General features: G+C 41.8%; 1 protein-coding gene across 2 annotated transcripts in view; it reads right to left on the bottom strand.

The window, feature by feature from the left end:
* The window catches only part of MAP3K7CL (MAP3K7 C-terminal like), a 38,697-nt gene extending 37,307 nt beyond the window's left edge, over window positions 1-1,390 (bottom strand). Inside the window, exon 1 of one of the 2 annotated variants that reach the window (XM_042456136.1) lies at window positions 998-1,390. The gene's annotated coding sequence lies outside the window, so the exon portion shown is untranslated. The remainder of the gene's footprint in view (window positions 1-997) is intronic. The other variant, XM_042456137.1, reaches the window with a different exon arrangement.
* Between the last annotated feature and the right edge of the window lie 26,454 nt (window positions 1,391-27,844).

Here is a 27,844-nt window from a genome sequence, read left to right as displayed (position 1 = left end):
ATATTCTAATACCCCTTGTTCTCTCAGCGTTTATCTAACAACTGTATCCTGTGAAACTCTATCCTGGTTGTGAACACATTTAAACATGTGCTTTGGCCAGGGAGTGTTGTCATTCATTTCAGGATGATACATGATTGCAGTCTGCAAGCTCCAAGAGACTAACACATTGAACAGTTTGTGAGTAACCTCAAAGCGATTCATTTAAGCTATTTAAAATGTGATACCTTCCATGAATTGTTTTCAATGAACCTAGCTTTGTTTTTACTAGAGTAAAGCATAAGTAATCAAAGCTATCTTTCAAAAAGAGTTTCCAGTGATGTCCCATTTCATTCCTATCTTGAAAGATCTTTGTAGGAATACCTAAATCCATCAATATATAGAACAAGTAAAGGATCAAATAGTGTTGATTCTGAAGGAAGCTTACCAAAGTTTTCTAGAAGTGGACCCACATCTTTGTTAGCATAACATATAAAGGTTAGGTAATCAGTTATGTTTCAGTTAATCCAAACTTGAATCCAAACTCTTCAGTTTCATTATTAGAAATATTCTTCATACCTCACATTTAAAAGCAAAACATTTCTTAAAAGTCTTCATGGATTTTAAAAGACCTCTTCGGATAAACATACTATGATTATTATGCCTGCTTTGTCTTCTTTGGGAAAAAAAGAGCATTTGAAATGGTGCAGATGCAAAACACAATTGAAGTTTATTTTCTCCCAACAACACCATGGCTATATTAGTATATGGGGGGGACACAAAATATTACATATTAAAACCCAGTCAACTTCCATTTAAAAGTATCCTGTTCTGTCCTCTCTTTTGATTAAAGCTAGACTTCAATAAGATTTCTAAAGTGATTCTCCCTCAAACATCTTTTCCATTAGATTGGCTGTGAAACAGACTGTTCTTTCCATATATATATAATCTGTAACAGAACTCAAGTTAAGCGTGGTTACAACTCAATCAGTTAGTTCAGTTTTCACACCTGTTGTCTTACCTCACTTAGTAGTGTCTGCACTTGTATAATCCAGGGCCAGCCACAGCCTTGGCTTGTTCTTGCCTTTATGGAGTACAGATTCAATAAAAGAAAAGGCTGCACCTGCTACATAGCAGCAAGCTGACAAGGTCTGAGAAGTTGAAACAGCTGTCGTGGCAACATGCTGCTACCTGCACTTCCCATAGGCTTTGCAGTCCCTCCGGACCACCCTTTTCTGTTTTCCCTCACAATTCCACCATCCGGTCCAGTCCCATCCCTTCCTTTCCTTTCCAACAATGAGGGATTATGGTATTGTCATGCTTCGTGGGGCAAAAAAATCCATCCATCAGAGGCATTATTAAAGCAGCAAACTGACAAGAGTCCAAGATTTTTAATTCATTAGTCCTGCCAAACCTAAAATACAAACAGACTTGCTTCATAGGACTGGAATGTTTTCAGCATGACCCAATCAGTGTCTGTGTCTATTCCAGCAAGCTGGAAAAGATAGCCTGACTCCAGTCAGCAAAAATGTCTGCGGCTCCCATCAACTCAGGGTGACATTGCCAACTTGAAGAGGCTGCAAGCAAACTAAATGATAGCTGTGCTGCTGCTCCTATCAAAGCCAACAACTAGGTTTGCTGGTTTTATCCAGGCTTGATAAATGTATACCATCCAATAAATGAAATGATAAACCTATAGCTTTCAGGGACAATTAACTATTCTTGGATGCAGTGTACATTAAGAATATGCAAATATTTATATTCCCAAAGGTTTATTTACATATATATTGACATTAGACAGCTCATATAGAAGAGAAGAAATAGGCTTTCTTAAAATGATGAGATTTACAACAGATCTTTTTGTAAGTATTCCAGAAGTTTGGAAATAAAAGCATGCTTATCAACTGCATTGTCACATTCTTTTTACAAAATGATGGGATATTTGGACCAAATGGTACACATGTTTAAAAAAATACATTCATTTTGTGTTAATCATGTGTCACAGCCTGAAAGATATAAACATCAACCTGGAATAACACTTCAGTTTAATTTTGCAATCACATGCACTTGTCACATGCTGTTTGATTAATCCTTGGTCATTTTTAAAAATAATTAAATATTCAAAATATAATTAACTAGTAAGTTCATCATTGGCCCAGTCATATTTCAAACATTGGGGTATCTCTTACAAGTTACACTATTTCAAACTGATACAGAAAAGCATCAAAAATTAATTTCACTTTTCCTCTTCTCAGATTCCATAGCATAGTGTTTCCAGAAGCACTGAAAAGCAAATCCCAAGATTCCATAGGATGCAGCCATGACAGCTAAAGCAGTGTCAAACTGCATTACTTCTGCAGTGTGGTAGCAGCCTCAATGTTACAGGTGACTTCCACTGCTGGGTCATTGTTATATAGACATCTACCAACATAAGAGTTATCTCAGGGGCTATACAGACCATCCCAAAGGGGCAGTCTGCAGCTGCCCCTTTACTGGCCAGATTGGGGCTGCGGCAACTTCACACCGCAGCCCCGATCTGGCCTCTGGAGAATGCAAAAAGGAGCCGCAAAAAGCAGCTCCTTTTTGCGCCCTCCAAGGGGCACCATACCCACTGCAGTGCGGCTTTATGATGCCCCTTCAGTGTGCATAATGTAGATGCAGCACTGAAAGGGCGTCATTATGGCACCCACCGTGTGCACCAGTGCATGCTAAAATGGTGTCCTGGGGGCAGGGTTAGGGCATCCAGTGTGCAGATGCTGCACCCTAACTCTGCCCACAGGCCAGCACAAAGTGCCAGCCTGTATAGGGCCTCAGTTTCTTGAACACCACATTTCACTAGTCACTACAAAAAAAATATTAACCAAGGATGGAGATCTGATTTGGCAATGTCATGTTTGAAAGGATTATGGTCCAAAACACATTGCAGAAATAATCCAGTTTGACACCACTTTAACTGCCCTGGTTCAATTTCAGGGAATTCTGGGAACTGTAGCTTTGTGGAACATTTAGCCTTCTCTGTCAGAGAGCTCTGGTGCCACAATAAGCTACAATTCCCAGGATTTCCTTGCATTGAGCCAGGGCAGTTAAAGTGATCTTGAACTGGATTATTTCTGCAGTGTGTTTTGGACCTATGTTGCTTTATCTACAGTTCTGACATTGAGTTTATAGTTCTTGCTGTATTTTTTATTGAGAAAAACTAGCTTTTAATTATTTTGTTTGCCCTTGTGAATACAGAGACATTAAGTTATTTTTTTAGTTTTAAAATATTTGTCTGAATGTTTAAAATAATTATTAATTGCTAGTGTATGTGCTGCTTTTTGATCCCTACTTCCCTGAGTGGTGTGGTACAGTTTCATGAACGGAGTTTACAAGGTCATTTCCCAAGGGAGGAAATGGAACTGAAGAATTATGGTGGAGGCTATTAGAAATGGAAAGATGCAACTATAGTTGCACAAGCAGATACATGCCTACAGGAGGTAGGAAAAGCTAGTTAAGGTCCCCTTGAATTTTCTTTCTTTGCTTTTTGTGATTCATTGTTTAAATGTGAATGGTGTAACGTTCACAGGTATAACTTTATTTCCTCTCACTCAGAAAGCCAATGTGTCCAGAGTGCTGGACAGTGGATATTATCACACTGAGGGTAAGGACAGGAGCAAAGTGGATTGCTCCCATCCTTATCCCATTCTATTCGTGCGATCAGTGTGATAATCTTCTATGACTCTGGGAACCAGAGATCAATCCCAGTTCAGCCATGAAACCCACTGGGTGACCTTGGATGAGTCACATGCTCTCAGCTTCAGGGGAAGATAATGGCAAACCTCCTCTGAACAAATATTGCAGGGGGGAATCTATGATAGGTTCATGTTAGGGTCACCATAAGTTAGAAACTACTTAAAGACACAACACACACACACTCCTTACCAGCAAACCCCAGCTCTATCTGACATATGATTTCTTTAATAATTCCTTAGTATGCTCTTGTTGAAACTGTTTCATAGCTTGTGCTGGCTTAGGAAGCCAACATAGGCCAGCAGATCAGCAATGCTAGTACTGAAATGGTTGACTCCAAAAGGAACTAGTACAATTTTAGAGTTCCCCAAGTCTGGTTTCATTATTGTAGATAAATGGATATAAGGAGTAGCATATCCATATCACAACTCAACTGAAATAATGGCTGGGTGTATTAATTTTCCAGGCAATTGATTGGCAGAACACAGCTGCCAGATTACTGTGTAAATTGGAGGATACATACTTCCATGGTGAAAATATAGCTTCTTCCTATGTTCCCAATGTATTTACCTCCTAACTGTATGTCTGAAAGTGTTACATGAGGTTTTTCACACATTCCAAAAGGCAACCTTAACAGTTTTAATTGACCTCCATTCCATGACAACTTGAATCTATTTTCAGCAATTATTAACTGCTGAGGATAGCAAAGCACCCACTTGGGCACAGAGACAACACATTCCTAGAGGACTTGGAACAGATTTAAATGTAAGGTCCAGGACTTTGCACAATGAATGGTCATCCGGAAATACCACTGTGTTTATGACATGGGTGACAGTCAACATAGGAGCAGAGTGAGTGCATCAGAGCAATGAGCCATATACGACAGGGGAAGGTGAAAAGCTCAAGGCAATGCTGAGTATGTCATGCCCTATTATCCATGTTGCATTTATCACCATGGGCAACTCAAGTCGATCTAGAGCAGAGGTGGGCTAGTTGTGACTTTCTGAATAATGTTGGATGTCAACTCCCACAAGTTCTAGCCAGCATGGGAAATGCTCACTCGGATCTATATATTTGTGAATTAAAGGATTTCTTTCCCTATATCAAAGGCAAAACTATTTAAAATAATTTAAGATTTTAAACAATCAAAAACAGTATAAAGTGATTTAAAACATTTTTGAACAGTGTATGCAGTGTGCAATATATCAAGGCACTATGACCTAGTCCCTAGACTCCAAAGGCTTTGGTGCAGAAATGAGGCCAGTGTTAGCATTAAATGGGTCACCAAGGGGAAGGCATTCTGCAGCTAGGGAGCCACAGAAAGAGGCCCTCCTCAAGTTTGTATATATGTATTTCTCTCACTAATGGGACACAGGGGAGAGTCTCTCTGGCAAACCTCAGTGGTCAGGAAGATATATATATGGTGAGAAGGGCCTTCAAATATCCAGATCCAAAACCTTTTAGGGCTTTAAATCTCATTATCAACACCTTAAATTCAGAAGGAAGCATATTGGTAGTCGGTGCAGTTACTTCAGAAATGATGTCATGTGGTTTCTGTGAGGTGTTTCTATCAGCAATCTAGTTGCTGTATATTGTACTAGCTGCAACCTTCATTTCATTTTTAGGGACAACCCTACAAAGTATAAAGACAGACAAGTGCCTCAGATATCGTGCTTACATTATTGTTATCCAGGAAAGACTGTAGCTTTGGGCTAGAGCAATGTTTTCCAAACTTTGCTCCACCAGATGATTTGGACTTCAGCTCCCAGAATGCTTGATTATTGGCCAAACTGGCAGGACTTCTAGTAGCTGAAGTCCAAAACACCTGGAGGACCAAAGTTTGGGAATCACTAGTATAGAAAATTATGATGCATGTATTGAAGGATAAATGCTGTATATACTTAGATATAAATCAGCCTTAAGCATAAGTCAAGGGCAGGTTTTAGGGCCCAAATTATGGATTTTAATGTGATCTGTGGATAAGTTGAGGGTAAAATTTAGGAGCATATAACAAAGGATCTAAAGGATGACACAAAGAAAGACAATGCCAAAGAACTTACACAATTCCAACAGGCATAACTATTTGTGCTCATACTAAAAGCTAGATGGATGAGAGAGTAGAAGGCATCAGTGCTTTCAGAACAAATTACAGACTTGCCTTTCACCAAGGCATGGGTTGTTTTAAAAAAATAAGAATTAAAGTTACAGTAGTTAGAGGCTCAATAGACTGCCCCAAAAGGGCAGGCTGGAGCCGTCCATTTTTCCTCCAGAGGGACGCCAGAGCAGCCAAACTGTGCGTCATCCCTCCAGACAAAAAAGAATCCAGAAAAACGGGTTCTTTTCATTGACACACTGGGGCATATCCATGATGCAAGCACCGCAACATGCAGATGCAGTGCCGCGCTTGTGTCATGGATGCATGCCCTGTTTGGGTGGGGCCAGAGTCATGGCACCACTGGCACGAACTAGGGTTCTGGAGCATGCGGTTGCTGCACGCTCCAGAACCCTAGAATCGGCGCTGGCACGCCGCTTCTCGACCATATGTCTCGGGCCTTACATTGACTTGTGGATAAGTTGACTCAGGTTTTTGGATCAATTTTTTTACTAAGATTTTTAGTAACATTTCTTATACATGAATATATACAGTAACTTTATTTTCCTTCTCCCTATGGGCTTTTGGCTACTGTCACACTCCTCAGGAATACTGTATCCCACACCAATAGTTTGTAGACTGCACTCATATGGAGTTCAGACCCAAAAAGGCCAACTCACAGAGAGATTCACTGATTTCAAAAAGTAATGCCAGTGTGACAGATGTCTGGTACTGCCTTGTGCTCTGTCTCCATGTGCACTTTTGAAGCTTACACCTATTATAAACTTGAGGAGTCATGAGCTTCATATCATTTTTATTTTTACTTTTTTTGGAAGGAGACAGATTCTCCCTCCTACTTGATCAACTAATTCTAGAACTCACAATGAGTATTCCAGATTAATATGTGGGAAGATGTAGGAGTGCCAGTCTGAGCTGCTTTTGACATACATGATATGGGGAGAGACTAAGAGACTAAGAGAGGGGGAGAAATGGATGGTGATGTTAAAATAAATATTTTTTGAGAATCCAGTTATTTGTCATGACAATCAGTTCTGAGATTACTTTTTGTAAATGTGGAACACCTGGTATTTGTACACAGTGTAATGTAACTAGGGTTAGGGTAATCTAATTTTATTTTACCGACATTTCTTCTGTCTGCATTCTTTTAAAGAGTTTATTCAAATGATCAAGACAGTCACCTGCATGGTAGCTGCTTAAAATATATGGAGAAGTGTTCAGTGGAAGCAGGATCAGATCAAGAAAATTTTCAGGAGAACAATATCTGGAAGAAAATAGTTCAATATTAGTTTATAGTCTCTGTGGCTCCATTTTGTTTTGTTTTAGCTTGTTTTAATTGGGACACTATTAAACATTAATTTTTTTAATAGTATAGATTATCATCCCATGTATATTTTATTTGTATTGGTATTTGTTTTAATTTGAAAGCTGAGTCTCAGTTCTAGGGGAGAAAGGTGGGATGTAAAATCTGCATGGCAGTACGCAAGGGTGGGGTAGAAAGAATTGTATGGGAACTAGGCCTGTACCCGCCCCTTTTCATGGTGGATTGGGGCCAGGGCAGCCTCAACAGCTGGAACTGCAAAAAGCCCTGCAAAATGCCGCTTCTCTTTGGCCTGGAAAAGGGGTGTCCTTGGGGCTTCATGCCCCTGGACACCCCCAGCGCTAAAGAGGAGAAAGGGGCGGCCTCTGTGGCCTCTTTCTATTCTGCATCGCTGGCACGGCCATTTGGTTGCCGCGCCAACAATGCAGAGGCCCAAAAAAAGCTCTGTTTCGCAGCTCCTTCCTGCGCCTCCACCAGGCCACCATAAGCAGCCTGGGATGGCACAGAGATGTCATGTTCATGCTGTGCCATTTGGATGTGGTGCATGTGTGATGACATCTTTACACGTACTGTTTGGATGGCACCGTGTAACAATGGCACCGTGCACATGTACTAGGGTTAGGGAGCATGCAGTTGGTGCATGTTCCCTAACCCTAGTGTCGGTGGGAGTATACAGCAACAGTGACATCATGGTGTCCCCCTTATGGATGCTGCACACTCCCAAACCCTAGTATCGACGGCGCCAGGCCACTTTTGGCCCATGTGTACCCAGCCACTGTTAAGATTTGAGCCCAGTATATTACATTGCAATGCATTGTGCCCCATTTGTAGTGATGGCAGCTGCCAGCCTAAATTGTTGTGAAGAAATGAGACAATCCACTCTTGCATCTGGTTGGGCCACAGCTAAGAAGAAGACACTGCTGGATTACATGCACCTACACTCACCCTGATCTGATGAACTAGTACAATTTTAGAGTTCCCCAAGTCTGGTTTCATTATTGTAGATAAATGGATATAAGGAGTAGCACAGCTGTATAGCGACCAGATGTCACTAGCAGGAAGGGGTGTCATGGTGGCGCCCCTTCCTGCTTCTGGCATCACAAAAAAGAAGCTGCTCTAGGCAGCTCTTTTTTTTGCAACGTGTCTGTACTGCAGCATGGGGATGCTGCAGCACAGACATGGGGCAAAGATGGGCAGCACAAAGCTGTCCATCTGTGCTTCCCCAGTGAAATCTTTTCTTTTTCCTAACTTAGATTTTTATCTTTCTCTCCTAGGCCTGTCCTAGGAGATTTGCTAAAGCCTAAACTAGAAAAGACTAGCAATATTTAGGACAGTTAAGTATGGTCCTCAAAGATGGCAAATGGTCCTCAAAAATAAAACAGCCACTAGACACAGAAGATTTTTTCCAAAATTACATCAATGACATGGAGGGGGAAATGCTCTGCTAAGAGAGATGTCCAGATACTTGAATACACTTGAAGCATCCTCCTTCTTGCTACATGACTGTCCATGTATCCTCCATGCCCTTTTTAACCAGGCATGCTATCCAGCGCATTGGTTGAGTATCTCCTCAGTACTGGTGGATATTCATGCACGTAAAACACACAGATTTTGACAGTGTCCCTGAGAATCTGGTTCTTTTTGAGGCCGAACTGGATACTGATGGAATCAAAGATTTAACTTTCAGGAGAGGAGTCTTATGGTTATAGTATCTGTGCTTCTTTCAGACATCTCTCTGTTTATGGTTCTTGTGGAGTTACAGACTTGGTTGGGTCTGGGTAATGCTGATGGAAGGCGGGTCTAATGTATTTATAGGTATAAGATTTTGTTTACTTCATTCTTCCTGCATGTGTATTTTTAATCCTACTCATTCCTTTTCCATATGTATGTGGGTGAGAAACTGGATTTCTCAAAACTTTGTGCAGCTGTTTCCTTCTATCTCAATCTCAAAGCAGAGATGGGATGGGGACAACGACTAGTAAAATCATGATAGGACTTTTTCATCTACATATCAGTAAAGGTTTTTGTAATGTAATATAGGTGGCTCATCCATCTCTTACCAAATTCTTCCTGAATAGCAGTGATGTCTGAAGCAGCAGCAGCAGCAACAACAGGAGGAAGAAGACAGATAAAGCCTTTTCATTTATAAATACTGTATAAATCCCTTTATTTTTAAAATCACAGTCATAATTATGTTTGGTTCATTTAAAGGTTACTGTATCTAAGAGCACATCAAAATATCTGATATTGAAATTAATAATTACACACACACACACACAAACACACTTGTTTATGTTTGATTTCTTGTTTGTATCTATAACATTTTAAGCCCCCTTTGTGGCCAATGAACTGCATTTGTAGCTAATAATACTGAAGTGCTCTTTAGTAAGCTGATTTGTGGGAGAAAAAGCCTTCTTTGGGAAAAATATTTATTTAGCTATTATTTACATTTCTATCCCAGTTTTCTTCCAGTGACCTTATTTTGCATTTTCTCTCTTTTCTTTTCCCAGGTCTCTCTCTCCCTCCCCAGACCACTTTTACTTCACTTATTTCATCTCCCTTGTGCTCATTCTTAGCATTTTATTTTCAGCCTTTCCTTTCCCACACATGCCGCTGCTCCATGGGGCTTCCTTTCCTTTCTCCTTCCTCTTGTTCTTTTTTGTCTAGTGCATTTTTCAATGCCACAGCCATCACCTGATGTGGAGTTGCATACTCCCATGAAGGCAGCAGAGGAGGTAGTAAAGGGACAGAATCAATGGAACAAATGAAAACACCAACCAGCATCTCAGGAAAATGCCTATCAAAATTTCATTCAAAATGCCTATTAAATTTCATTGGTGGGGGGGGGGGGGGGGGGGGGGGGGGGGGGGTACTTTATGTTCTGACTTGGGCTGTTGCCATACTGGAAAATTAATGCAGTGTAACACTGCTAAACTGTTATGACTTCATCCTATGGAATTCTGGGGCTTGTAGTGTGTTGTGGCACCAGAACTCTCTGACACAGAAGGCTAAATATTTCACAAAACTACAAATCCCAGAATTCCATAGCATTGAACAACATTTTAAAAGCAGTGTCAAACTGCATTTATTCTGCAGTGTAGGTGCAACCTTAGAGAGCCAGTGTGGTCTAGTGGTTTGAGTGTTGGACTAGGATACTGGAAAGCCAGGATTCGAATCCCTGCGCACCCATAGTGACCCACTGGCTGACCTTAGGCAAGTCACACTCTCTTATCCTTAGAAGAAGGCAATGGCAACATCCCTCTCAACAAATCCTGCCAAGAAAACTCAATGATACTTCATCTCAGGGTCACCATAAGTTGGAAACTACTTGGAGGCACACCAACACCACAATAGTACAGCGGGCCCTCCTCAGACGCAGGGGTCATGTCATTATCACTCCCATAGCTTAAGCTTCTGCATAAGGTTAAAGTTGTTGCGCACCTGCATATGGCACGGTCACGCTGTATTTTTAATGTTTCTGATCTCCTATAGTGAAGCCACACACACACACACACACGCACCACATAGCTAAATAAAGTTAAAGTTACACTTCAAACACAAACAAGCTGATTCTTTACTACAGAACAATTGTAATGTGACCCAATTATAGCAACTACAACAACAAAAAGGATTAATTAGAAAGGTAACTTTTTGTAAAGAATTACTCCAAGCTCCACCTGAAGGAAGTAGGCAGGTAACATGGTGCACACGCCTCTGTCACCCAACATTACATGGCTGTTCCTCATCCACTAGCATCTCCTGCCTAGGACAGTTTTCTCATTTTTTCCTCTGTATATTACCTTTGAGCAGAACCTTGAAATAATACTTTTTGGGACTACAAATCCCCGAGCCAGCATGACTGGGAGATTCTGGGAGTTGCATTAAAAAGACAGCAATGTTTCTGAGCTCTGCTTTTCACTTCAGTTGGAATCTTTTTTGAACCTGACTGTAATGTATTTTAATGTTGTAACAGTTGTGGGGAATGGACTGTGTTTATCCATCTCTTACTGCAAACATTTAAGTAGAAAGGCACAAGATGTTCCCTGCGGTTCTTCATTTGGGCTTTTAAAACGAACTACATACCTCCTTATAAACAGCCTTCCATTAGGGTATCTCCTCAATACTATGAGAAGGGCAGAATGTTGATAATTGCATTTATTTTTCCTTTAGGAACAAGGGTACTAGTGCTGGGTCCTGCCAAAATGATCTAGCCACCCAATATTTGGTACCCAAGCCAATTTTTTCCCCCTCCAGTCATGGATCATATTATCAAATGTAAGCTCATCTCCAAGGATGACATACAGCATATCATATTTTGGTCATAATGCATTCCAACATTATCATCTCCTGAATTAGAAACATTACAACTTATTGACACTGGGAGTTAGGCAAGCTTGTAATTTTATTCATTTATTTATTTAGCCTGAACGATTCAGTGCTTTGCAGATGTAAATAAAGGCTAGGACCTTCTGGCAAATAAAACACCTGTCCCCTCCTATTTTTTCACTGCATTACTTTCACCTCATTAGAGACTCTTAGCAAGAGTGTCATTTGGATAGTGTATGACCTCACTGAAACTGAAATGGTGTCTGAGGGTTCTCGTCAGCCTATAAAAATAACCTTTAGACATATTCTGACACATAGATGACAGTGTTCAAAGGAGATAGAGGAAAACACTGACCCATTTAATCAGAGCCTGGAGAAATTAATTTCTTGGACTACAACTCCCAAAAAATCCCAGTCTAGTGTGGCTAGCTGGCTGACAAATTTTGTGAGTTGTTCTCTGAAGTTATTTTTCCAGACAATATTACTGATAGGCATGCACATTAAAAAAGAAAGGGTATGAACTACATAGTCAAGAGTCTGACAGATGCCTATGTGAAAATGATGTGTCATCCAAAGTGACTCTAGGTTCCTACAGTGCCACGAACAACACATGTAAATTCTGTGTGTATATAATATAATGTAAAGGTCAAGGGTTATCTTCTAATGTGGAACATGACCTCATGCAAGCATGAACCTACAGTCCTAACATTAGGTAGAATAAGGCAGCTGCTTTAGACAACAAACTCCGGATATCATGAAAGAGCAAACCTTCTTAGTTATTTCCTTTCTTGCTATTGTATGTTTACTGCCAGACAAGGGAAAGGGTGCTTTGTGGGATGTTCTGCCTTATGTGACAGAATAACTTTGCTGACTTTGGGGTCTATGCCTCCTGACTTGGGTGATTGGAAGTGCCATTTACTGATCTGCCTCAGGCAGCAAAATGGCTTGGGCTGGCCTCGGAAATCTATCATTCAGTAGCAGCAGTGGTAATTCAGAGTATTATAAGGAAATAATGGTAATGTCTTTTTGCTGAAGATCTTCAACACCTACCATAACTGGTGGCACATTAGACACACATTTGAGTGTGTGTATGTAAAACCTGCATCAACATCCCTCAATTTTAAGGCATGCACTATGAAGAGTCTGTCTGTGTTTGTGACTCAATTTCAGAACCCTGTTTTCAGATGGAACAAATACATTGGAGTTGTAACAGCAGAGGGTTGCGTCAGTGGGAATTCTTCCTTACCCCCTTGTACAACAGGAAGGCTTTGAGGTAGAAGGACTTTTGAACCATTGTAGTCCTAGAGATAAGAATATCTTTTACTCATACACTACATAAGGTTGGTCTTACCATTAGGTGCAGTGAAAATTCAAAATGTGGAGCTTTTCTCAGTGTCACACTGGGGAGAGAGAGAGAGAAAAGGCATATCTGTTCAGTAGAAGTTAAATGGGGCTTCTCTGTTTTTGCTGTTCCAGCTCATTACAAGCTTGACTGTAGGAGTATGTACTGCAACTGCATCCTACCCATCTGAACTGGAATAGTCCTAAAGGTGTTACAATTAAACACCTCATTGATTATATCAGATAAAACATCTCTATATAAAACAGTCAATGAAAAATTGTTCTGGAATTTTGATGTCTGAAACGATATAGTTGGTTCTGCTGGCACTGATACATAAGATAAAATATTTGTATATAATGTAACCTGATTAAATTGTATTCGATGGTCACTGTTTAAAATTTTATAGCTCTCCTTGCTTTTTCTTTTTTGATGAACAAATTTGATTTAAATTACCATTTTGTAAATTATTTGTATTTGCATAATGTGGCATTTTGATTCCTTTAGAATTGTTGTTTATATATCTCATATATTTATTGTTTTTCTGACCTCTGATGTGTTGGCATAATACATTTGTCAGTTATTCCTTTTTGTTTTGGTTTATTTCACAGTTATCTTTAGAAATCTTAACAGTTTCAGCCTAATTATCTGACAAACTGCCTTACTAATATGTGTTCGGCCTAAAGTATTCACCACAGACATTCCTTTCCACTGATAATGTCTACCCAAAGGTGGCTATAGGAATCCTTCCATAATGATGGCCCTGTTACTGCGGAACTCTATCTTCAAACAATGTATTTGGCTACTTCAATTACTGGCATTAAACAAATTCTGAAGATCTCATTCTTTAAAGATCTCATTGTTTGCATCTTTTTAAAAATGATAGTCAAAAGTTGTAATTTTAACTACTGTATATACTCAAGTATAGGTCGAGAAATGTATGCCCCAAAATTGACCCTACAATTCTGGGTAGACTTATATAAGGGTCAATACACCAGTAGTGCGTAGAAAAGTCCCAAAGCAAGCAAGCCTAATGCCCCAATCTCCATTGAACACCAATTTCTTCCCCCTCCAGTCCATTTTGCAAGACCTGGCTTCCTATGGAAACAACTCCCCATTTAAAACCATCTCTCCAGTCCGTTTTACAAAAACTCTCCACTGTTGAAAAATGAGTGTTGACCAGTCGGTAGTAGTTCAGCATATAAAGTTACTTCCAGAAATAGGTTTAGAGGAGCACACTGATGTCATTCAATATTTCACAGATGAAAACCAGAACACAAATGACCAAGCAACGTCAGAATGTGGACAAGATAGAACAAGTCATTAAGGAGGATGGACACACAAGATAGGCTAGGCTACAGCAGTTTGCTTTATCCTGAACTTGCTGGGGAGGTCAAGATTCTGCCCTCTCCTTCCTGCTGAGCTAATTGAATGCAAACTATTTTTGCAATTTGAACTGCATTTGCAGCAACCAAAGTAAGACAAAGACAAAGGACAAAAGTGGAAGAAGGAAAGAAAAAGTGGGACATTTTAAGAGCAGCTGAAAAAGTGGGACAACAGATGATTCAGTGCTACTGTCCCTGCCAAATGGGGGTAGTTGGAAGAAATGCATGTTGATTGAGGATACTTCGCTACTTCTTCTGTGGATTTTAGGTGCTGACTCCTCTCAGCAAACATTTCCCAATTTTTATAGATTCCAAAGCAAAATGAGATCCCAAATCAAGCATCTTTTTGAGCACATTTGCTCAGATGGCATAGTAGTCTCTTTAGCACCACCATGTTAGAGATATCAGAGGAGAAGTTCATATTGCATCTGTTCTTCAATCCTGCCACCAAGAGAACACATTTGAAAAAAATATTTTCACAAAATTTGTACATTTTAATACTACTTAAAGATTTAGTGTTCTTTTAGAGTTATTGAAACAGTCATATATTTGATTTTAAATACTGAACAGTAAGATTTGTCAACCAATGGGATTCATCCAACCAATGGATTTCCACTGGTGCTTAGGATATTTTTTCCTTTTTCATCCCTTACATTCACCAAATATACTCTAGGTTGTGTAATCATTGGTGCAACTGGAACAAATGCTTCTTGTACTGTGATGCTCTCAAGAGATAAATGCTTTAGGCAAGATAATGCCTGTAGATCTCCCCCAATTCTTCTCAATGATTACTAGTGTCTATCACCCATTCTGTCTTCATTTCTGAGTGACAGAAGACATAGTTAGCACACTAGAGACTCCACTGTGACTTGAGCTTTGGGCACAACAACTGGAACATAGACACAGCAGAGCCTTCTCTGCCTCAGGTCTCAAAAGGGGTTGACTCTGATCCCAAGGACAGCTCCTCTTGGCCCTGTAATACTGTGAAACCTGATCTGTCAAAGCACAAAACTAGTACTCCAATGGGAGAACTCACAAATGTGCACAGAACAGGCCTTGCCATGTTAATCTGAATAGATGGAAGCATACTGAGGGTGAAGACGAAGTAGTTTGCTGCTGCTCCAGATACTAGGACACAGAGCAGTGGATTCAGACTACAGGAAAAGAGATTCCACCTAAACATTAGGAAGAACTTCTTGACAGTAAGAGCTATTTGACAGTGGAACACGCTCCCTCGGAAAGTGGTGGGGTCTCCTTCTTTGGAGGTCTTTAAACAGAGGCTGGATGGCCAACTGCCGGGGATGCTTTGACAGTGAGTTCCTGCATGGGAGGGGATTGGACTGGATGGCCCTTGGGGTCTCTTCCAACTCCATGATTCTAAGACAAAGAATCAGTTCCACCAGCGATATCCATTCACCTGGTGGGCAGGCATAGTTGGATACAGGATGTCCAACCTGTGGTATAAATATTTATGGAAATATTGCCTAAAGAAGAAAAGTTGCTGGATGGGCAATGAATTAGTTATAGGTGAAATTGCTGTTTCTCATGGGCTTTACCCAACCTTGTGTTCCCTTGGACTATCCCTTCTTCACTTTCTGTTCCTGAAGACCCATATTTTTGTCTATGTGTTGCCCCATTCTGCCCCATCATTTAAGTATACACATTGCTTACTTATGTGCATGTCCGTAATCATTTTTTTAAATTATTTCATTAGCATGTCTCTCAGAAGAAAGTGGAAGACACAGCTCCATCCAGCATATTTGCTGTGACAGTCCTTGATATTTCACAATAATTTCCCCTTCTCTAAACAGGAGGGAAGATGCAAAAACAAATAAACAGAACCACTTCCAGCACACTGAATAGAAAATGTATAAATCTGCTTTAAAACTTCATTGTTTTCTTACTGTCATTGATTAACTATGGCAGATTCACTTACAGCAATATTTTGAGTGCATTTCCTTGTTACAACTGACATAGTTGAAGAACAGCTGAACAAATCATACCAATTATAGTGTGTAATATTTTTTTTTCACCAAAACATATGCTATACCCTTAAGGCATATGGTCCATGTTTCATGGTCTCATAGCTGGCTCAGATTCCAATGCCATAATTCATTTTGCATTCTTACAGCTAAATGTGTCTCTCTGGTGGAGAAATGGCTCAAGTTCATTACAGAAAAAGAATGCTTACTTAAGTCTGACTAAAAGAACAGTGTTTTTTCAGTTCTTTCTTTAAAAAAAAAAAAAGATACTGTCTATCACTACCACTTGATGAAGGTAAAAATTAAAGTATTGGATCCAGAGTTGTTCAGTAGAGCAGAGTCATTTAAATCAATGGAATATAAATTAGTCATGACATATTTGCATTCAATGATTTCAGTTGGACTACTCCAGGGATGGGAAATCTTTTGTCTTCCAGAGATTTTAGACTTCAGCTTACAGAACCTATAGGTACCATGACCCAATGGTAAAGACTGTGGGAGTTATAGTCCAAAATATCTGCCAACATGTCCTCATCTACTCTGCATATGGCTGCCTGTATCCTTCTCAGTATTTTTATTTATTTATTTATCCATCCATCCAAGCGGGCGCAGAGGTCCTGATTATGTACAAGTTTCTGGTCTTAAGATCTCATAACCAAAGTGTGCTGAAGTTAAACACAGCTAAAAGCCTTCTTCAAACTTCTGTGCTCAGTGTAAGAAAATCTAGGAGTGAACATAGGGAGGCTTTTGTGTATGCGTATGTGCCTTGCCACTTTTACTCTCTATGAATAGGCTAAACACTAACTGTGACAGTGTCTTCTTAAAGACCTATGTTGCTTTCACCTTTCAACCCCAGAGTGTCTCCAGTCACTAACACTTATCCTGCTTTTACCCTTTTAACACTATCCTTAAGTGTGTACGAGCTAGGGTCCCAGGTGTCTCCATAAACCAGTCTCAGTATTTTAGGTAACATGTATGTTCTTCTTTACATTGTATAGTAATCATTTCAGTCAAAGTCAACCACTATAAAACAAACAGTAATTTTTTCTGGAAACATACAGAAATACAGTACTGTATATTGTGTGAGTTAATGTCAAGCCTAGTATAGTTACATTAAAATCAAACACTTGGCAGGCTTATAACCACTCTTTATTCTCCTCCCTCTCTCTTAGTAAAACCAGCACCACCAGATCTTGACTAGACGAGACCAGACCAATTGACACAACGGGCCTCTGCATTTTAAATTCCCCCTCTTGTCATGAGGCCCCATCCAGCTGGATTGGGTTTTACTCCTCCTGTGCTGTCTATTGTCTGGCAACCAGCTGTGAAGCTGCTCTCCACCCCAAACTAGCCGGTCTCCAAAGGCACTTCATCACACCTACATAGTGGATAGTCTTCCTGGATAATAATTTCTGAAATGATTGGTATGAGGGGGTACTGAAATGTTCGTGGCCTTACAAAAGAAGAGAATGACCTAAAGTCCAGAAACTTACATGCTACTACTCATATTCACCCCGAAGTTTTATACACTTGGCATATAGTTTCTCATGTTTCTTTAACCCTTCCTAAATAAATTAAGATGTCTGGTCACTGAAATACTCCTATGCTGCTCCTATCTGAATCATTCAGAAATTTCCTTTCTTTTAAACTCTTCTTAGGTTTGGAAACAGAAAATAGGCAGATGGGATAAGATCTAGTGAGTAGGATGGAAGGTCTATGCACTCAAACCCCAAATTCGTCAAAACATCAATTGTCTTGCCAGCCCTAGAAGTTTCCTTGCTGTTTTTCCTTCAATGCCTCCTTTAACTTAGAATAGTATTCTCAATTAACTGTTTGTCCTTTCTCAAGATAGTCAGTCATCAAAATACCCTCCTTGTCCCAAAAACCTGTGGCCATGACGTCAAGTCCAAGGCTTTCGACATGAACATGGCCACATAGCCCGAAAAACCCACAAAAACCTGTGGCCATGACCTTTCCTGCTGACCCTTGAGTCTTGAATTTCTTTGGTCATGGGGAACCCAAGTGCCGTTACTGCAAGGACTGTTGTTTGGTCCCTGGATCATAGTGATATAACCATGTTTCATCAACAATTATTATGATATTTTTATGTTTATTTATACCCCACCTTCGTCCCAGTATAGGGACTCAGTCATGAATCATTCCAAAAAATTATTACTAGATTGCTCAAAATGCTGCAAAATCAATTTGGAGATATCCACTGAATTTCGTTTCCTGTCAACATTCAAATATTTCTGCACCCATTTGGGTAACAGCTTCTGAATAACCCGTGACAAACCCGCTTTTGGGGGGGCCCCTCCTGGTCCCGGTCAGGTTTGGCCCCCAGCCCCCGGTTCAGGGCCTGCACGGCGCCAACCCACCTTCCCCTGCCTCCCTGCATGGCCGCGCCACCCACCTCCTCCTCCGTTCCAGGCCTTGTGGAGGACGCAAAGGAGGAGGCGGTGTGGGAGGGGGAGGCGGGGGAGGGTGGCAGGGAGGTGGGGAGGGGGCGCTGGTGCGCGCAGGAGGCACACCCTCTCCTCCTCCTCCTCTGTTGCAGGCCGCGCCAAGTGGAGGAGGAGGCAGAGGTGCCTGCCTGGCTTGGTGCTCTTTGCGCGCGTGCGCACGCGCCAGGGCAGCAGGCACTGGCAGGTAACCACCCACCGCCTCCTCTGCTTGGCGCGCCTCCGTGCTGGGCACTTTCTTAGGCCCGGGAGGCGGAGGCAGAGGAGGAGGCTGAGGCGGAGGTGGGTGGCTGCCTGCCTACTGCCTTGACGCTGTCTCCCAGGCCCGAGGGAAGGCTTGGAAGCAGCGTCCTCCAAGCCTTCCCTGGGGCTTGGGGGATGCTGTCTCCCAGGCCCCAGGGAGGCCTTGGACAAGGTTTTAAAATGTAGGACCTTTTTTTTTTTAATTTCCTGGCAAAGGAATTTAAAAAAAAAGGTCCTACATTTTAAAACCATGTCCTACATTTTTCCTGGTTTGGAGGCCCTCAGGGATGGCAACCCTACCTGGGGGAAGGTCACAATTGGTTACCGTAGTTTAAACCTGGCCCAAACAAGGTTTGCTTTTTATATATTACATAATTTTCTCATAACGTTTTAGACTCTTTCCACTGAACTGTTGCCACAAATCATAGACTGTACAGATCACTGTCATGTTAGTGCTTCCCAGGCTAGCTGATGCAATTACTTTTTCCAGTGTGCCAGAATTGGCACTATATTTGTGCCAATTGGATACAACTGTTTCTCTGTTTCTTGGAAGCTTGCCAGGGATTGGCATTGGTTCAGGGATGTCCACTTTGAGTAGCACTGACGTGAGGCATTTGTAATATTCTGTCACTCCTAAAATTTTGCAAATTTCTGTTAAAACATTAGCAAAAAACCATGGACGTTGTCAAAATGTGTGTGCAGATAAGCTGGGGATTTCCATCTGTACAGTAATAGATTCTGGCTGGTAAAAAGAGGACAACTGCCAGCAGCCAAGTCTGTGACCTTTGGATGGTCCTCTTTCAAGGCCAACCACCCTGCAGAATATAAACTGGGTGGCTAAATAAAGATCAAGGCCAACTCAAAGTCATGACCAGGCAATGAGCCCCAAATAAGTATTCAAGGCACATTCCAAGTTTGTGGGAACATATGCTTTTCAGTTATTTTAGTCTAATGTTATTAGAAAGGCATTTTAAGAAGACACCTTAATATTTTAATAAGACATTGGAAACTTAACACACCTGTCCAGCATTGCTGACCTGCACCACAGTGCAATGTTTTGTGACAGGGGACAATGGAGTAACCCTTCTAATATTTATTTAAAATGTCCATTTGGTACAAAATTTTATTACAAGCATTAAAATAAAGCTTGGTGATGATATCTCTGAACTATTTATTTCCTTATATGGTTGCTGACATTTGATATTGCTTCCACCTTGAATAAAATAGCAGTTTCATCAATGATCGAGCAATTTAAAAGTCCCAGAAACAGGGCTTTGCAAGAGCAACACAACAGCAGTGGCAGTATCAATTCGGGGAAGCAATTATAAAAATTGCCTCAATCCTGACTGACTGGAGGTAAAGGTGGGAGGAAGACTTTCTTCCATTTTGGGAGGAAACTTAACAGATCAATGGGTCCTCTCAGCACTGAAAGAAGGTGCTGTGATATACTTTATGCACCATCCTCATTACTTTTTCATTGCTTCACCAAGGTACTGGAAGGCAGAAAAGCATCAGCTGATTCTAAAAGTCATAGAATATAGTATTTATTTTAAATCCTAGGTAATGCCTAAAGATGAGTCTCCCAGGATTGAAGAAATTGGACAGCTACAGGCAGAGGGCAAAGGACAAGTACAAGTAGCACTGTTGTTAATGATGCAACTGGACTCAGGCCAAAAGGACAGGCAGCTGCTGATATGCCAAGATGTGAAAGGAAAGTGTGAAGCTGCACAACACATATTATAGGAACATGGGATGTGAGAAGTGTGGATTAAGGGAAGCTAGATATATAATAATTATTATTATTATTATTATTATTATTAGTATACCACCCTCTGGCAAACCAATCCGGGCGGTTAACAACAGTAAAATATAAAATATGACAATTAAAAACACTTTATCCCTCCCCCCTTAAGACAGTATTAAACAATATAACATATTAAAAACACAATATCAAGCATAAAAACAGCAATTAAAATTAAAAACCCTGGTGTCCCTCTGGAGATCCTCAACCATCACTGAAGATGGGGCCACGAGAGGAAAGAGGGGATCAGGGAGCCCAGGCCGGGATGGTTAATCTGGAAAGGCCTGCCGGAAGAGATCCGTCTTGACCGCTTTTTTAAAGCTGTCTAATGATGTTATCTGACGGATCTCATCCGGCAGGTCGTTCCAGAGTTTGGGGGCGACAGCAGAGAACGCCCTCTGGGAGGTCGCCACAAGCCTAGATTTTAAAGGCTGCAGTAAGTTCTTCCCAGAGGACCGGAGAGCGCGGGGAGGATTGTACGGGAGGAGGCGGTCCCTAAGATAGCTTGGACCCAAGCCATTTAGGGCTTTAAAGGTGATAACCAACACCTTGTACTGGGCCCGGAAGCTGATAGGCAGCCAGTGGAGGGACCTCAAAACCGGAGTAATGTGATCCCTCCTAGATGTACCTGACACAAGCCTGGCTGCCATGTTTTGAACCAGCTGTAATTTCCGAGTCAAGCACAGGGGTAGCCCCATGTAGAGTGCATTACAGAAGTCAAGGCGTGAGGTTACCAGCGCGTGCACAACCGTCTCAAGATCCCTTACTTCCAGAAAAGGGCGCAGCTGGCGTATCAGCCGAAGCTGATAACAGGCACTCCTGACCGTCGCATTTACCTGATTTGTCATCAGGAGCGACGAGTCAAGGAGCACCCCCAGACTGCGAACACAGTCGCTGGAGGAGAGTGTGACCCCATCCAGGACTGGAGGTTGCAACCCAATTCTTGGTTTCGGGGCCGCTACCATGAGCACCTCCGTCTTGTCTGGATTCAGTTTCAATCTGTTTTTCCTCATCCAGCCCATTACCGCCTGAAGACATTCATTGAGAGAAGAGATGCCATCGGAATTCGAGGCCGACGAACGAGATACGGAGAAATAGATTTGGGTGTCATCAGCGTACTGATAACACCCAGCACCATAACTCCGTATTATCTCACCCAGTGGCTTCATATAGATGTTAAATAACATCGGGGACAGAATAGCCCCCTGAGGAACCCCACAAGTGAGGTACCTCTTACTGGAGCTACAGTCCCCGAGTAGCACCCTCTGAGACCTGCCCGAGAGGAAGGACCGGAACCACTGCAAAGCAGTGCCCCCGATACCTAACCCCCTCAGGCGGTCCAAGAGGATGCCGTGATCTATAGTATCAAAAGCCGCTGAGACGTCTAAGAGCACCAACAGGGTCACACTCCCCCTGTCAATGCTCAGACGCAGATCGTCAGTGAAGGCAACCATGGCAGTCTCAACCCCAAAGCCTGTCCTAAAGCCAGTTTGAAATGGGTCTAGATAATCGGCTTTATCCAAGACAGCTTGGAGCTGAAGGGCAACCGCCCTCTCGATCACCTTGCTCAAAAATGGCAGCAATGACACCGGCCTATAATTCCTCATATCCAGGGGGTCCAGGGAAGGTTTTTTTCAGGAGCGGCCTAACCGCCGCTTCCTTTAAACAAGATGGAACATGTCCTTCCCTGAAGGATGCACCGATGATATCCGTGAGGAATCTCATCAATGCATCCCCCCCGGACGGCCAGCCATGATGAGCAAGGGTCAAGAGGGCAAGTTGTCTTCCTCACCTTACCAAGCAGCTTGTCCACATCATCAGTACTCACAGATTGGAGCTGATCCAGTATGACTACATCGGCGGAGTCAATGGACGCCTCGCCTGTCGACTCTGTTTCAACGGTGGCATCTAAGTCGGCTCTTATCTGAGAGATTTTGTCTGCAAAGAAGTTGTTAAACGCGTCACAGCAGGCCGTCGTCGGGTTAAGTAAGGGATTTGGAGCAGGGGTCACCTGCGTCATTTCCCTCACCACCTTAAACAGCTCTGCTGGACGGGACTCTGCAGACGCAATATGTGCAGAGGAGAAGGCTCTCTTCGCTGCACGTATTGCCTCCCGATAGGAACAAAGAAAGTTCCTATGGCGAGTTCTGTCGGATAAGAGTCGAGTCTTCCGCCTCCTGCGCTCTAGCCGTCGTCCAAACCGCTTCATCTTCCTCAGCTCTGGTGTGAACCAGGGCCTCCAATTTGGGGCGGGATGGCAAGGGCGCTTGGGAGCAATCGTGTCAATAGCCCTGGTAAGATCGGTGTTCCAGGTATTGACCAGAGCATCGACCGGATCACCGGCATTCCCAACCATTAAACCCTCTAAGGCTTTCTGGAATCCAATGGGCTCCATCAGCCTTCGAGGGCGGACCATTCTAATGGGTCCGCCACCCCCGGTGGGGCAGATATTGGCTCTAAGTTTCGTCTTGACCAGGAAATGATCCGTCCATGACAACGCGGAGGTACTTACCACCTCCGCCCATGGATATTCCTGTTCCGTACTAAAGACCGCATCGAGTGTATGACCTGCACAATGTGTGGGCCCTTTGACCAATTGGGATAGGCCCATGTTTGTCATGGTCTCCATGAACTCCCAAGCCGCACCTGTTAAACTGGTCTCGAGCAGAATGTTAAAGTCCCCCAAAACTAACAAAACAATGTGGGATGTGTAAATACTGCAATAGTTGGAGAGAGAGAGCTAAAGTGGACATGAATGGGACATTTTCATTAGGATAATTGCACAGTGTTTTATTCAGGGAATGAAAATCTAAGAAGAAATGGACTGGCATTAATAATGAGCAGAAACAGTCAGGGGATATAGTTGCCCCTCTGTTCTTGCAGACTTGAGAGCTGCAGTCTTGAACATTCACAGAGAGGCAACCTCTGTTAATTCCAGTAGAGCATGCTGGCGCATTCCCTGTGTAACAGGAAACTTAGATTTCTAGGATTTGCAGATCAAGGAATTTGCAAGAGGACCTAATAATTGAAAATCCATAAGTTTATTTCCATTTGTCGACAAAGGAAAACATTGAACTCAGTGGAATTCAAGTTCCAAAAGCTGAGAACCCCGAACAAGACAAAATGGCTCTTTTTATATTATTCAAGACAAAGGAGCTTCTTCAATACACCTGATTGGCTAATTACAATTTAAACATATAGAATTCTTACAATCAGAACTGAAATACATGCATACATTAAAACTGCATCATCACGCCTTACCCCTCCTGTAGGAATTCAGTGGCTTTCCCTCTTAACCTTGCTTCTAAATGTCTACTATGTATCCATATCTCAGTAGTTTATGTTATGTCTTTCTTACTGGTGCCAGCTTCCATCTAGGTCAAGATGCACTCACTATTCCTTTGCTCTAGTAACTCCAAGCCTTTATTTAAAAACTATTTCTCTGGCTGACAAAGGTGACTCCATCTTTCTATAGCTTTTATATTTCAAAAAGGAATTTCCACCACACCTGCATGCGCTCATGGGCACACACCCCCATTCAAGCCTATGGGGCTTGAATATCAGCAAGTCTCCATTTTCACCGGGGGGGGGGGCAGAACAAATCCCTGCAAAAATGGAGGGCTGACTGTAATTAACTTGATTGAATAATATCAATAAGATTTCAGGGAAATCATATCAATATACTGTATATCCTTGACGAAAAGTCAGCCTCATGTATAAGTTGAGGGTAGGTTTTGAGGGCAAAATGATGTATTTTGATATGACCCTTGGATAAGTCAAAGGTAAAATGTAGGGACATGCAACAAAGGATATAAATGATGAAGCAAAGGAAAACAATGCCAAAGAACCTACAAAATTATGGCAGGCATAACTGTTTTGGTTCACACTAAAGGCTAGATGGAAGAGAGAGCAGAGGGAAGCCAGTACTTCCAGGACAGATTGCACTCTTGCCTTTCACCAGGGGATGGGTCCCTTTTTAATAAGAGTTAAAGTATAGTACTGTATTTATATTGACCCATGGATAAGTTGACCTAGGTTTTTGGAGGAAAAAATAGAAAGATTATGTACTGGAGTCCAACTGAAAATTGATCACACATGGAAATAGGCCATGTTGATAACAGTAGGTGAATGGAATGCAAAAGTAAGAGGCAGAACAGAACCAAAAACGGTTTGAGAGTTTGGCCTAGGGTCATGAAATGAAGTAAGAGAGCAACTGATTGAATTTTGTGAGGCCAACAGTTTGTTTACTGCAAACACATTCTTCAGGCAATGAAAGAAATGATTGTTTATACGGACGTATCTACATCAGTAGTTCTCAACCTTTGGGGGGGTCAAACGACCTTTCACAGGGGCCGTCTAAGACCATCGGAAAACACATATTTCCAATGGTCTTAGGAATCAAGACACCATAATTTTATGGTGGGGGTCACCACAACATGAGGAACTGTATTAAAGTGTTGCGGCATTAGGAAGGTTGAGAACCACTGATCTACATAAACAAAAGAAGATGGAAATGCTCTGCAAAAACAAGGTCAGGAATAGACTGTGGCATGGGACGTGAACTGCTAATATAAAAAATTAGAATAAAAATTAGAATAAACAGTACATTGAATCAATCACTGTGCCAAAACAGAGCCTGAAGAACATCCCTGTAGAATTTAAAGGCCATATAAATAACAGAGTTGCATGATTAAGCCTAACTGACTGGGAGCCAGAACAACTCTGCGTTGAAATCAGGGACACCGTCAAGACTGAAAAAAAGATATATCTGCGACTAAAGAAAAAGAAAAACCCAATTGGATGGCAGAAAAGGTATAACAAGAGACATCTTCCACAACATTTGAGGAATCTATAGGAAATTCAAACCAAGCATGGGGATGCTATATGACCAACAAGGGAATGAACACTGTATGCTGAAGGGGAAAAAAGTTCATGGAAGCAATATGCTGAAGAAATATATAAAACAGATTAAAGGATGGCAGATGTGACAGACAGACAGACAGACAGAAGAGAAGGGAAGGAAGGATGTGGAGCATTCTAATCATTGCTCATCACTCTCCTACACTTGTTAGGGAATGATGCTGAGGGGGCGAGCCTTTTAAATCTGTGGAGACTCTTCACTGATTTTGACCCCAAGCATTCAAATTTCTAAAACGAACAGTTAGCTTCCATAGACAGTAGAGACTCTGTTGTTCAGAAAGTCATGCTAACAAGGAGTATGGAAATGATGCTGCATTGAAATGACACTGCAGGACTACCATGCTTTCCCTGGCTTCTTGTATATTATTTAGCACACATGGGGGTCAAACAGACCGGCAGCATCTGGCCATCCCAGTCCTGACTCCGAGCGGGACCATGACAGGCAGATACTGCAGTCCCGAGGCTGGCTGCTGCCATGCCTAAGAATGGACTGCCAGCCAGAAGCAGTATTCCCCCCTCCTTTTGCAGCAGGCTTTGGTCTTGTTAGTTGGCCCTTGGTGTGGCTTCTGGCCGCCTTGGTTGATGATCTCCATGTGTGCAGTGACAGGGGAAATGTGTCCCTGTTGGTGCTCTTGGACATCTGTATAAAGATGTGCTCAAAATGTGAAAATATTACAAATTTAAAATAAAACTAAAATGTATTGCGTTGTTTTGCTCACAATTTCTGACAAGCTTAACATTGAACTTGAAGTTTTTAATTAATTTAATCTTCTTCCAGTTTGATTCTAAAAGCTCATGAAATATTATATCATACTTTTGAAAGCACACAACACACACGCGCACACTTATTATAACCTCCTGCAAATAATCTGGAAGCTTTTGAAATAAACCCTTGTGAAACAGAAGTGAGAGACTAAGAGAAATCTTTTAGTCTCCCGGGTTTATATGAGGAGCGTTATGTTCAAATCCTTATTCACCTTTATTAGATGATTTATGGCCCAGCAGTCTTCCAGCATAACTATGTTGAAGGGTTGTAATTAATGTAAAATTTTGGAGTTGGGATACAAAAATAAGCAAATAAACAAAACCAATTAAATAACCAATAGTGCATAAAGAGAACAGAGAGAAAAGGAGGAAACGCATTGATCATATTGCTGAAACTGTCATGGGAATTTTACACATTCCATGACATTATTTTTTTTTAAAACTGAATGTGGCTTGCAGTTTAATCATAAGCTGAAAAATGACCAATGAGGAGATACTTAAGCAACTTCCCTGTGTCCATCACTCTTCTGATCAGATGCCATCTGACCAAGTTGTTTTGGCTTACAAAAACCTTGAAAAGCATGTGACATATAGACTGAGCATCCCACTACTTCCTTCTACTGCGCTTCATGAAAGCTGTAAGGAATACATGACGGAGAGTGCGTCAACAGGTCAAAACACTGCCAAAATACTCCCATAAACCACCATCACCCTTTTGCATTTCAGGACTTTTTTCTGGGAGGGAGGGGAACTCTCTCTCTCTCTCACACACACACAGTTTGTGCAACTGCTTTTGTGTGTTGGGTTATGTAGTGGGACCTTCCTCTGCAAAACAATGTTTTTGTGCTTTTTTTAAAAAAAAACAAGAAGTCCTGAACCATGTAAAGACATTAAAAGTGGCAAAATATCCCCCCTTATAATTTTACCCCTGTAAGGAGAAAAGGTTTGTTCTTGCCTGCCAGACTAAACTGAGATGTACATCCCTATCCATTTCAGCAGGGTCCCCAACCTGTGCTCCCAGGGGCCCTTAGGGCAGTGGCTCCCAAGCTGTGGGTCGGGACCCTTTCACAGGGGTTGCTTAAGACCATCGGAAAACACATATTTGCATGTAGCGATGAAAATAATTGTATGGTTGGGGGTCTCCCCAACATGAGGGACTGTATTAATGGGTTGCGGCATTAGGAAGGTTGAGAACCATTGCCTTAGAGGTTCGCATGCACTTTATGGGTGCTCCACGGCTGCTCCAGGAAAATGAAAGAAATGAAAATTAATGAATAAGAAGATATTCTTAGATATACCTCTAAACACCGTTAACTTGTAAGCCACAGGGGAGGCCTCTTAGGGGCTCCGCCACAGGAATAAGGGCTCAGCGAGCGAAAAGGGTTGGAGAGCCCTGCTTACAGATATATCCAGCCCAAGATGCAATAATTCATAATATACAAAGTAAATACAGTGGTGCCTCGGGTTACGAAATTAATTCGTTCC

The sequence above is a fragment of the Sceloporus undulatus genome, chromosome 3 (genome assembly GCF_019175285.1).
Source record: "Sceloporus undulatus isolate JIND9_A2432 ecotype Alabama chromosome 3, SceUnd_v1.1, whole genome shotgun sequence".
NCBI lineage: Eukaryota > Metazoa > Chordata > Lepidosauria > Squamata > Phrynosomatidae > Sceloporus > Sceloporus undulatus.
Note: the sequence above shows the minus strand (reverse complement) of the source record. Positions and strands in the feature narration are given on the sequence as shown.